Source organism: Meles meles, chromosome 2 (genome assembly GCF_922984935.1).
Source record: "Meles meles chromosome 2, mMelMel3.1 paternal haplotype, whole genome shotgun sequence".
NCBI classification, from domain to species: Eukaryota; Metazoa; Chordata; class Mammalia; order Carnivora; family Mustelidae; genus Meles; species Meles meles.
Genome location: NC_060067.1, coordinates 119,050,579 through 119,061,772, shown reverse-complemented (window position 1 = coordinate 119,061,772; position 11,194 = coordinate 119,050,579). Strand labels below are relative to the sequence as shown.

Sequence of the window (11,194 nt, the reverse complement as noted above, 5' to 3'; positions counted from 1 at the left end):
AGCCACAGAGGTGGTGTCTTCTAAGTTACACATGAGGGATATTCTGAAACAGAAAAAAGCACATATTAAATGGGATTAAAACAGTTACATTCAAAATATATTTTTTCAAGTATAATAAGAAGTTGATAAGAATGAGGTAAAAAACATGGAAAAAGCTAAATCTTTAATACTTGTTAAGTGATGACAAAAAGATACATAATTCACCTTTGGGTGACAAAGAAAAGAGAGAAAAATTATGTTTAAAAAAAAAAGATATAAACAAGAGAAATGGGATAATGATAGATCAAGAGAACATTTCAGGCTAAATTTCCAAAATGTTGTTCTAAGAAAACCACTTGGCACAACAGAATGATATATCATTGGCATTGCTGAACGTGGGGACAAAATAGAACACATAAACAGATGAGCACTTGAAGTTGGCAACTCTACCTCTGTCCCTACTTGGCAGCTTGGGATGGACCAGAATAAGAATAAAGGAGTCATCAGGATAAAGTTGCTGACTAAATTCTTCTACCAAAGAATTTGTGTTTACAGCATAATTCCACAATAAATAAATCTGTTCTTCCTATACCAGACTGGAATGTCTCTCTTCTGTGAGAATGAACCTTTTTTTTTCCATCTTTCTTCCTTCTCCTCAGCTCTTTCCCCATATGTTCTTTCTTGAGGGAAAGAAAAGAATAGTTTAGCAAATTTTGTTGTTTTATTTTATTTTAATTTTTAGTTTTTATTTTTTTTATTTTTTTTTAAAGATTTTATTTATTTGACAGAGAGAGATCATAAGTAGGCAGAGAGGCAGTCAGAGAGAGTGAGAGGGAAGCAGGCTCCTTGCCGAGCAGAGAGCCCGATGTGGGACTGGATCCCAGGACCCTGAGATCATGACCTGAGCTGAAGGCAGCAGCTTAAACCACTGAGCCACCCAGGTGCCCTTTAGTTTTTATTTTACCTTTAGAATCTATGTGGACATCATGGCTTGGGCTTCCCAATGGCTTCCCTATGGCTACTAATTGTTCTAATGTACTTCGGTTTAACCTTTTCCATCACAAACCATCCTAATTTCTGCTGATGCTCAGAGGAGATTATTGTAGGGGTTTTTTTGTTTTTATTTTTGTTTTAAGAGAGGAGGTGGCAGGGAGGGACAGAAGAAGAGGCAGAGAGAGAATCGTTATGCAGGTTCCACACCCAGCCAACCCAATCTGGGCTCCATCCCATGACCTTGAGACTATGACTCCAGCCAAAATCAAGAGTCCATTGTTTAAAAGACTGAGCCCCTCAGACACCCCTACCTTATCTTAGTTTTAAAGTGGAGTGTTCCAAGGTTATTAGTGTAATCAACTGGATTAAGAGTTTAATTTCATTTGTTTGGATGTTAATGCCTCTAATATTTGAGTAATTGGCTTTCCAACTACTATCAGATATAAACAAACAGTGAAAAAAACAACAACAACAGTGTTTTGTTCTAGATATTGCAAACATTTTTCCTCAGGAATTAAAGCCAGTAAAACTGTATTTCCTGAATTAAAGCTAATTGTGTTTCTGAGGTTAAGCCAAGTATTGCACTGTGAGTTTAAAAAAAAAATTTTTTTTTTTTTCAGAAAAAAAAAAAAGAAAAAATTGAAAAGTGAAACTAGAATTTGATACTGCCATCTGCTGCTTAGAAACAAAATTACATGCATGTTAAAGCTACAATTTCTGTTAGTTTTCAAGAAAAAAAATAGTATTAGACTAATTTATCCTGTGCTATCAATACATTAAAAAGAGAGAAAGATATGGTGTTTTATTCATAGGGTTTTTATAACTTTGGGTTGTATAATTTCTTTTATATTGTATAACATGTATCATAGCTTTGAAATTTTGTAAATATAAATATTACATAAATATCTACTTAAAAGTTAGCAAGTATTTAAAAAGATGCATAGTTCAGATTGTGCTCAAAAATGAAAAGTAAAATAGCAGATATAGGAGACAATAAGAATACTTTCATTTTCAAAAGACAACGGATCTAAATTTGTACACAAATGTTAAAGATCAGAATGGCTTTTTGTTCGGAGCAATGAAGACAATCAGGTAGCTATGGCAACATATGTATATGTTAGACATAGAAGAACAAATATTTTTAAATATCAAACTTGTTTAATAATGGGAATTGTATTACTTAAAGACAAATGCCTTAGAAATCTTCAAATAATTGTGGTCACTTCAGCAACACATATACTAGAATTGGAATGATACAGAGAAGATGAGTATGGTCCCTGCACAAGGATGACACACAAATTTATGAATTCTTCCATATTTTGTTGTTTCATAATTTTGTATTCCATATTTTCTGGTGAGATATATATATATCTTCTACAAAATATTTTTTAGGGATATATATATCCCTAAATATATTTCCCAAAATATTTTTTTGTAGGGATATATATCCCTACAAAAAAGTGAAGAGGTTCCTTGGTGGCTCAGTTAAATGGCTGCCTTTGGCTCAGGTCATGATCCCAGCATTCCACGATTGAGTCCCACCTTGGGCTCCCTGCTCAGCGGGAAGACTGCTTCTCCCTCTCCCTCTGCCTGCTCCCCCTGCCTGTGCTCTCTCTCTCTGTGTCAAATAAATTTAAAAAAAAAAAAAAAAAAAAAAGAATGAAATCGTTCCATTTGCAATGACACAGAGTTAGAGAGTGTAATGCTAAGTGAAATAAGACACTCAGAGAAAGACAACTACCATATGATTTCTCTCATATGTGGAATTTAAGAAGAAAACAAAAGAGCAAAGAGAAAAAAATAAGAGGTAAAAAGAGAGAGAGACAAATCAAGAAACAGACTCTTAACTATAGAGAATAAATGATTACCAGAGGAGAGGGAGATGGGGGGATAGGGGGTGGGTCAAATAGGTGATGAGCACCAGGCGATGTATGGAAGTGATGAATTACTATATTATATGCCTGAAACTGATATAATATTGTGTTAACTAACTGGAATTAAAATTAAAAAACTTAAAAAAAGAAATCTTCAAATTCTTTATGGAATTAATCTTGTGGATTCACATGAAACTAAGAATGCCTCTACAGATTCACTAAAAGTATTTGTTTGGAGATTTTAATGTAAAATAATTTTATAAGAAATATATAAATATATTCTTTGTTATTTGAATGATACAAAAATATTTTTATTTGATTATCTTTAATTGCTACAGCTTTTGTTTTTACTTTGCCAGATGATCTTAAGTATTGGTAATAGCAAATCAACTAATTAAATAAGTGTTGCTATTCAGGAGAAAAAAAGCAAATCATACATGATTACTAACTGTGATTATTTGTTACTAAAAATCCTGAGTTTATCCAATATGTTAAAAAATAGAATGATTCTAAGATAAGGTCTATATTTTTGATAAATAGAAGCAAAATCCCAATGAAACGTATTAAATTCTGTTTCATGGGGCACCTGGATGGCTCAGTGGGTTAAAGCCTCTGCTTTCGGCTCAAGTCATGATCCCAGGGTCCTGGGATCAATCCCCACATCAGGTTCTCTGCTCAGCAGTGATTCTGTTTCCCCCTCTCTCTCTCTGCCTGCCTCTCTGCCTACTTGTGATCTCTGTCTGTCAAATAAATAAATAAATAATCTTTTTAAAAAATAAAATAAAATTTAAAAAATAAATTCTGTTTCATTTTCTCTTTCATAATTAGCCAATATTCTATATATGTAAATTATCTATTGCTTAAACCTTGTCACATTCATCTCTCCATTTAGTCAAAAAGATTTGTTAATATGATGAATTTGGCAACATACTACTAGTTAAAAAGAAGTCCAGGAAAGTTCTCAGCAATTTAAGTTCGTGATATTACAAAAGGATCATTAGTCTGGGCTACATTTCAGATTACTTTATGTTGCTCACAGAGGTAGTTTAATATTTCCATGCTAGGTCATTTCAACTTAGTTTGAGTCAGTGTTTTTTCTAATGTTATTAAATTTCCAAGTGGGGTTGCAAAACTACTTTTTAGAATTAGATTCTCTTTAATACTTATTCTGAGAGTACTCTAGAATGGTAGGGGGAAAAAAATTCCCAATTTTTTTCCAGAATGAAGGAACACATTCATGTCCTTGACATTACTGTGAGCTTACATAAAGAAATATTTCATAAAGATTATTTTCTTATGTTTAACTGTGTATGAGATTCATTAGTAATAATGTAGTCAGAAGAATAAGCTGATTTTAGAGTATTTTAAGTATAACTTAACAGACAGGTATATGAATCCAAATGTTTAAAAAAGCTTTCAGTCTTACATCTCTCCAGCAGATAAAGCCCCCAAGGAAATTGAATTAGCAAACTTCTGCTTTCCAGCCAAGATGGAGTAAGAGGGATTGACTCTATCCTCTTACTTGATACAACTACAAAAACAAACAAACAAACAAAAAGCAGAAAAATATATGAAACAGTAGCTTTCTGGGCATTGGAAATCAGTCAGCAGTGATTGCTGATGCAAGAGCAGCAACTGAGGGGAGCCTCGTGGTTGCCCAGATTACTGCCTAGAGAACGTGCCCAGGCCACTGCACAGGGGAGAGGACCCTAAACAGAGCTGTGCATTCTCTTTGAGTTTAGTGGATGGAATTGGGAAATTGGGAAACCAAAGGTGCTTAGAGTTCATAGGGCAGAATGCTGGAGGAAAAAGCATTCATTATACAGAAAGAAAACTTCAGAGTTGTGCAGAGGGCCATCCTCAACTATTTAGTTGGGTACTGCTGAGTAAAACATGTGAGGAAAAAAATTGAGGCCAGGAAAAAGACCATGGAGAAGATATAGGGGGACAAACTTCTGAGGTCACACAGGCCCAGGGATAGTGCCTGTTCCTCATATCCAGAGTAGAAAACCACATATTTCACAAGGCATCGGAATAAGAGGAATTGTCTTGCCTCAACAGTCAAGAAAAACTTGCTCTTAACTAAATGCTTCTCTGGTTCTGCCTGACAAAGATTAAAAGCAAAACTTGAAATAAGCGTACTTATTTCCAAGTAATTTAACCGTACCCCAGAACAACTCTTAATATTTAAAGAAATACAAATATATATAACACTCAACAGGAAACATTCTCAATGTCTGGCATAGTATTGAAATTTACCAGGCGTGCAAAGATGAAGGAAAATACAACTCATAATGAGAAGCAAAACAAATCAATTAAAAGTGACCCTGAAATGACACAGAAGATAGATTTAGTAGACAAGGATACTGAACACTTTCAACTGTATTCCACATGGTAAATAAGTAGATGTAAGATTAAACATGGTACGTGAGACAGAGGAGATATAAAAAAACAAACAATATCTAAGATGGAGAATACCCTGGGTGGGGTTTTAATGGCAGGTAAAACATTGCAAAAGAAGACTATTCACCCAAAGACCCAGTAATAGAAATTATCCGTGCTGAAACCTAAAATGAAAAATAACAACAACAACAAAAACCCAAAAAACAAAACAAACAAACAAAAAAACAAATTAATAGTGAACTGTGGGATAGCTTTAAGTGGCCAAATATATATGTAACTGGAACCCTCAAAGGTGAAGGAAGAAAAAAATATATATATACACAGTTGAAGAAATAATGGTCATTGCCCCCCAGATTTTGGTGAAAACTTTAAACTCACAGATTCAAGAGCCACAAGTATAGGGAATATGAAAAACACACCAGGGCACGTTGCTATCAAACTGCTAAAGACTAGTAATAAAGAAAAACTGATAAAAGCAGCCAGAGAAAAAAGATACATTGTGTAGAGGGGAACAAAGAACAAAGATAAGGATGGCAGTGCTTTTTTTTTTTTTTTTCCCCAGAAACAATGCAAGCTAGAAGACATTGGAGTAGCATCTTTATAGTACTGAGTGAAAAAGACTATTACTGGGGCACCTGGGTGGCTCAGTGGGTTAAAGCCTCTGCCTTCAGCTCAGGTCGTGATCCCGGGGTCCTGGGATCCAGCGGCAGGGAGCCCGCTCCCCTTCCTCTTTCTGCCTGCCTTTCTCCCTACTTGTGGTCTCTGTCAAATAAATAAACAAAATCTTAAAAAAAGAAAAGAAAAGAAAAGAAAAAGATTATTACTTAGAATTCTTCACTCAGCCAAAATATCTTTCAAAATTAATAGTGAATGGATCACTAAGCTACAAAATAGTAATAATAATAATAATAATAGTAAAATAAGGCTTTGTCAGACATAAAAACTGAATGAAGTCATCAGCAAACGTGCGAGGTAGAAAATGTTAAAGGAAGTTCTTTAAGCAGAAGGAAAATACCAGATGAATATGCATTCCTATGCAAAGGAATGAAGAGCACCAGAGAAGGTAACTGCATGAATAAATGTAAAGCTTCTCTGTCCTACTATTTAAATCTTGTTAAAAGAGAATAATTAATTCAAAAATTAATGATGACATATTGTGTGGTTTCTAACATACGTAGAAGAAAAATATATACAAAAAATGGCACAAAATCTTGAAGAGCAGAAAAGGCAGAATACTTTTGTAAGGTTCTTATGCTCTACAAGAAGTAGTATAATAACCCTCAAAGGTAAGCAGCGATAAGTTAAGGATGGATACTATTAGCACTACAGAAACTAAAATGATAATAGAAAGAGTTATTGCTAATAAACCAACAAACAAAAATCATAAATTGTATCATAAACATGCCTGATTAATTCAAAAGAAAGCAGAGTAAGGAAAAAAGCTGGAAGTGGGGGCAGTGGTAGCAAGGAACAGATGGAATGGATAGAAGACAAACAGTAAGATGATAAATTTAAATCCAAATATGTAATAATCAAATACAATGATGAGTCTACACATCCCAGTTAAAAGGCAGACAATGTCAGATTAAACGGTAACAACATGCTGGGTATGGTAAATCCGAATTAAATATACAACACAAACAGGTTATAAGTAAAGGATGGTAAAAGATACTCTATGCTAACATTTATCGAAAAAAATGTAGAGTGGTTGTATTAACATCAGACAAAGTAGACTCCAGATCCAAGATTATCACCAATGGCAAAGAAGTTTATTTCATAATAAAGTTTTCCATTAATTATGAGGACATAGAAATCTTAATGGCTTATATAGTATTTCTGCTTTCTGCTGCTGCATAACAAATTACCACTAATTAATGACCTTAAAACACCTATATATTAGGTCACAGTTCTGTAGGTCAAAGTCTGGGTACAGGGTTCTCTGTTCATTTTGAAATCAAGGTGTCAGCTGGGCTGTGTTCTAATCTGGAGGTCAGAGTCCTATTCCAAGCTGACATGGTTGTGGTAGAAATCACTTTCTTGTGGCCACAAGACTAAGGTCCCCATTTCCTTACTGGCTGTTAGTCAGAGGTCTCTCTCAGCTCCTGTATTCCTTGCCATGTGGACCGCACCATCTTCAAAACCAGGAACAGAGAGTCTCCTTCACACAGAATTCCTCTCATACTTCAATTCCCTCTCACTTGGATCCTTGTCCCTTTTAAAGGCTCACCTGGTTATGTGAGTTTCACAGATGAAAAACTTCAAAGATTTTATATAGGTAATACATCATGGGGCAAGATCTGGGCTCTTAATAGACAAATCCGTAACTATAGTTATAGACCTCAACACTCTTTTGTCAATAATAATAAAATAAGTAGACAGAAATTCAGTTAAGGATATGAAGGACTTAACATTACCAATAAACTTGACCTAATTGATATTTTTAGAACATTCCATCAAAAATCATCTGCAAATACACTATTTTCAAGTGTGAACATCTAACAAGACAGACCATATCCTGAGCCATAAAGCAAGTCTCAATACATTTTTAAACAATTAAACTCATACAAAGCATGTTCTCTGAACATAATGAAATTAAAATATAGATCAATGACAAAAAGCTTCCCCAGAAAATCCCTAAATATTGGGAAATTAAATAGTATACTTCTCAACAGCACGTGAGCCAAAGATGAAACAAAAAGGGACATTTAGCATTTCTTTAATGAATGAAAATGAACCCACAACACATACAAACTTGGGAGATACAGATAAAATGAGGACATTTCCAGCACTAAATACTTATGTTAGAAAAGAAATAAAATCAGGAAAATAAGTGCAAGTAAAACCAAGAATAAGCAAAAGGAAAGGATATAATAAAGATCAGAGTGAAATCAATGGAGTAGAAAATAGAAGAATAAATTTCAGGAATAAAAGGGATGACATTACTACAGAATCTATAGGTATAAGAAGGGTAATAAGAAAGTACTTTGAGCAACTTCCTGCCTATAATTTCAAAAACTTGGATTAAATTAAAAAATTGCTAGAAAGACACAAATTGCCAGATCCCACTCAAGAAGAAATCAGATCATGGGATGCCTGGGTGGATCAGTCACTTAAGCCCCTGTCTTTGGCTCAGGTCATGATCCCAGGGTTCTGGGATCGAACCCACCTCAAGCTACCGTATGCTCAGCAGGGAGTCTGCTTCTCCCTCAGTCTCCATGTATCCCTCTCCTCCCTAGCTTGTGCTCACTCTCCCTCAAAAAAATACTATTACAAATACTAATGATAATTATAATTATGCCAAGCTAAAACAGCCAGATGTAATAAGGTGTCTGTAGTACAATTTCACTCATAAAATTCCAGAAAATGCAGTTATCTGCAGTGTCAAAAATACATACTATCAGTGTTCGCATGAAGATGTTGTATGGGGAGAGTGGGAGAAAACAACTGAAGAGTATGTAGAAAGTTTTGGGGGTGATAGACATGTTCATCATCTTGATTAAAGTGATGGTTTCATGTTCTGTACACATATGTAAAACTTCCAAATTTTAGTGTCTCAAGCATGTGCAATTTGTGATAGGTGATTATGTCCCAATTAAAAAGTGAAAGCAAATAAATTGAATTTGCCATTTTTTTCTTGTTATTAAAATCACTTCAACTCCATACCCTGGAGTTCTCAAGAATATTTCTCCATTCATAGATATGTAAGCATACTCTATGTTCTACCTCAAGAAAATTAACTCTCAGTATGAGCAAAACAAACGGAGAGCAGACCTATACATGCAGAAAAATTTTTGTACAAATGAGTCTCAAATACTTTGACTATATTCAGTATTTATTTAAGGAGTTCAAAGGAAAATGTGCCATTAAGGGAATCAATGAATCAGAAAGTTGAGGTATGGGTGATGTTTGGGAATATATCCATGCTCTTGTAGATTGGAGTCACATGATTTGGATTTGCAGAGAACACCAGTGGTGTGCTAGAACCAGCTCACATCAGTTTATCAAAGCAAATTTACATTCAGTGACTTCAAATTGACATCCTGATACTTACACCAACATAGATTTGGCAGGAGTGTTTAAACGACAGAAACTGGCCAGCCTCCACCTCACCCTGGAAAGAACCAGTGGTTAAACATTTGACCATCACTAACTTTAGGGATCATTAGTTGGACCCTTTAGTTTACACTTAATGAAACTGAGACCAATAACTTACAGAAAACATACTCCTAAGGAGTGCAAAAATGGTTTAGAAAATCAAAATGAGAAAATCAAAATCAAAATGGCTCATTCAGTTGAGCAAAGGACTCTTGATTTCAGCTCAGGTCATGATCTCGGGGTTATGGGATGGAGCCCCTCATCAGGCTCCATGCTCAGCAGGGGAGTCTGCTGGAGATTCTCTTTTTCTCCTTCTTCCTCTGCCCCTCCCCCTACTCATGCTCTTGCTCTCTTGCTCTCTCAAATAAATAAATAAATCTTTAAAAAATAATAAAAAATAAGAGAATCCCTTAAATGATTATCATTGTGTTCATCTTATCAATTTTTCCTTATCTTTTTGCTTTCTCCCTTTCTCCACTATACTCTTTTGATGTTAAACTTCTCTTATTTAGTACCTGTTTCTGGCTCTGATATGTGTTGAAATGGGTACCTGACAAGATGATGTAATATTACACACGATGAAAATCTTGTCTCAGCAGTTAGGTGAAAGACAGTTCAAACATATATTCAGGTGAAACTTCAGAAAATATGAAAAATCATAAAGAAATAAGGATATTTCAAAGAATATTTCTGAGAAGTATAAGATCATACATTTACTAAATATATCCAATCACACTTTAAAAATGGGATAAAGATTCTGGATTCAGATTTTTTTTTTTAATTTATTTATTTGACAGACAAATCACAAGGAGGCAGATAGGCAGGCAAAGAGAGAGAGGGGGAATCACGCTCCCTGCTGAGCAGAGAGCCCGATGCGGGGCTCGATCTCAGGACCCTGAGATCATGACCTGAGCTGAAGGCAGAGGCATTAACCCACTGAGCCACCCAGGTGCCCCTGGATTCAGATTTTTTTACTCCTCCTTTTTTTTATAGTGATTCAATAATTCCATATATTACCTCGTGCTCATCACAAGTGCACTCCTTATCTGCATCATTTATTTCACCCATCCTCCCTCCCCCTGCTCTGATAACCATCAGTTTGTTCTCAATAGTTACAATTCTATTTTTTTAATATTTTTTGATTTATCTCTCTCTCCGTCTTCCCTTTTGTTTGTTTAGTTTCTTAAATTCCTCATATGAATGAAAGCATATGGTATTTGTCTTTCTCTTACTGACTTATTTCATTAAGTATCATACTCTTTAGCTCCATCCATCTCATTGCAAATGGCAAAATTTCATTTTTTATGGCTGAATGTTCCATTGTGTATGTATATACCACTTATTCTTTATTCATTCATCAGTTGTTGGAAAACTTGGGCTGCTTCCATTTCTAGCCTGTTGTAGATAATGCTACTATAAATATAGGGATGCATGTATCCTTTCGAATTAATGTTTTTGTATTGTTTGGGTGAGTACCCAATAGTGTGATTGCTGGATCATGGGGAAATTCTGTTTTTAACCTTTTGAGAAAACACCATACTCTTTTCCATAGTGTCTGCACTAATTTGCAAGCCCACCAACAGTGCACATCCTTGCCAACATCTGTTCTTACTTGCATTGTCAATTTTAGCTATTTGCATTTCCCTGATGATAGGTGACTTTGACCATCTTTTCATGTGTCTGTTGGTCATCTGGATGCCTTCTTTGATGAAATATCCATTCATGTCTTCTGCTCATTTTTTAATTGGATTATTTGGGGTTTTTTGGTGTTGAGTTTGATAGGTTCTTTACGTATTTCAGATACTCATCTTTTATTGGAGATGTCATTTGCAAATATCATCTCCCATTCC

The 11,194-nt window shown here is 34.9% G+C and overlaps 1 non-coding gene across 1 annotated transcript; it reads left to right on the top strand.

Annotated features, from left to right (window-relative positions):
• The first annotated feature begins 2,187 nt into the window (after positions 1–2,187).
• On the top strand, positions 2,188–2,294 carry LOC123937754. Its single transcript, XR_006817552.1, has one exon. It is a non-coding gene; the product is annotated as a U6 spliceosomal RNA (small nuclear RNA).
• The last annotated feature ends 8,900 nt before the right edge of the window (positions 2,295–11,194 follow it).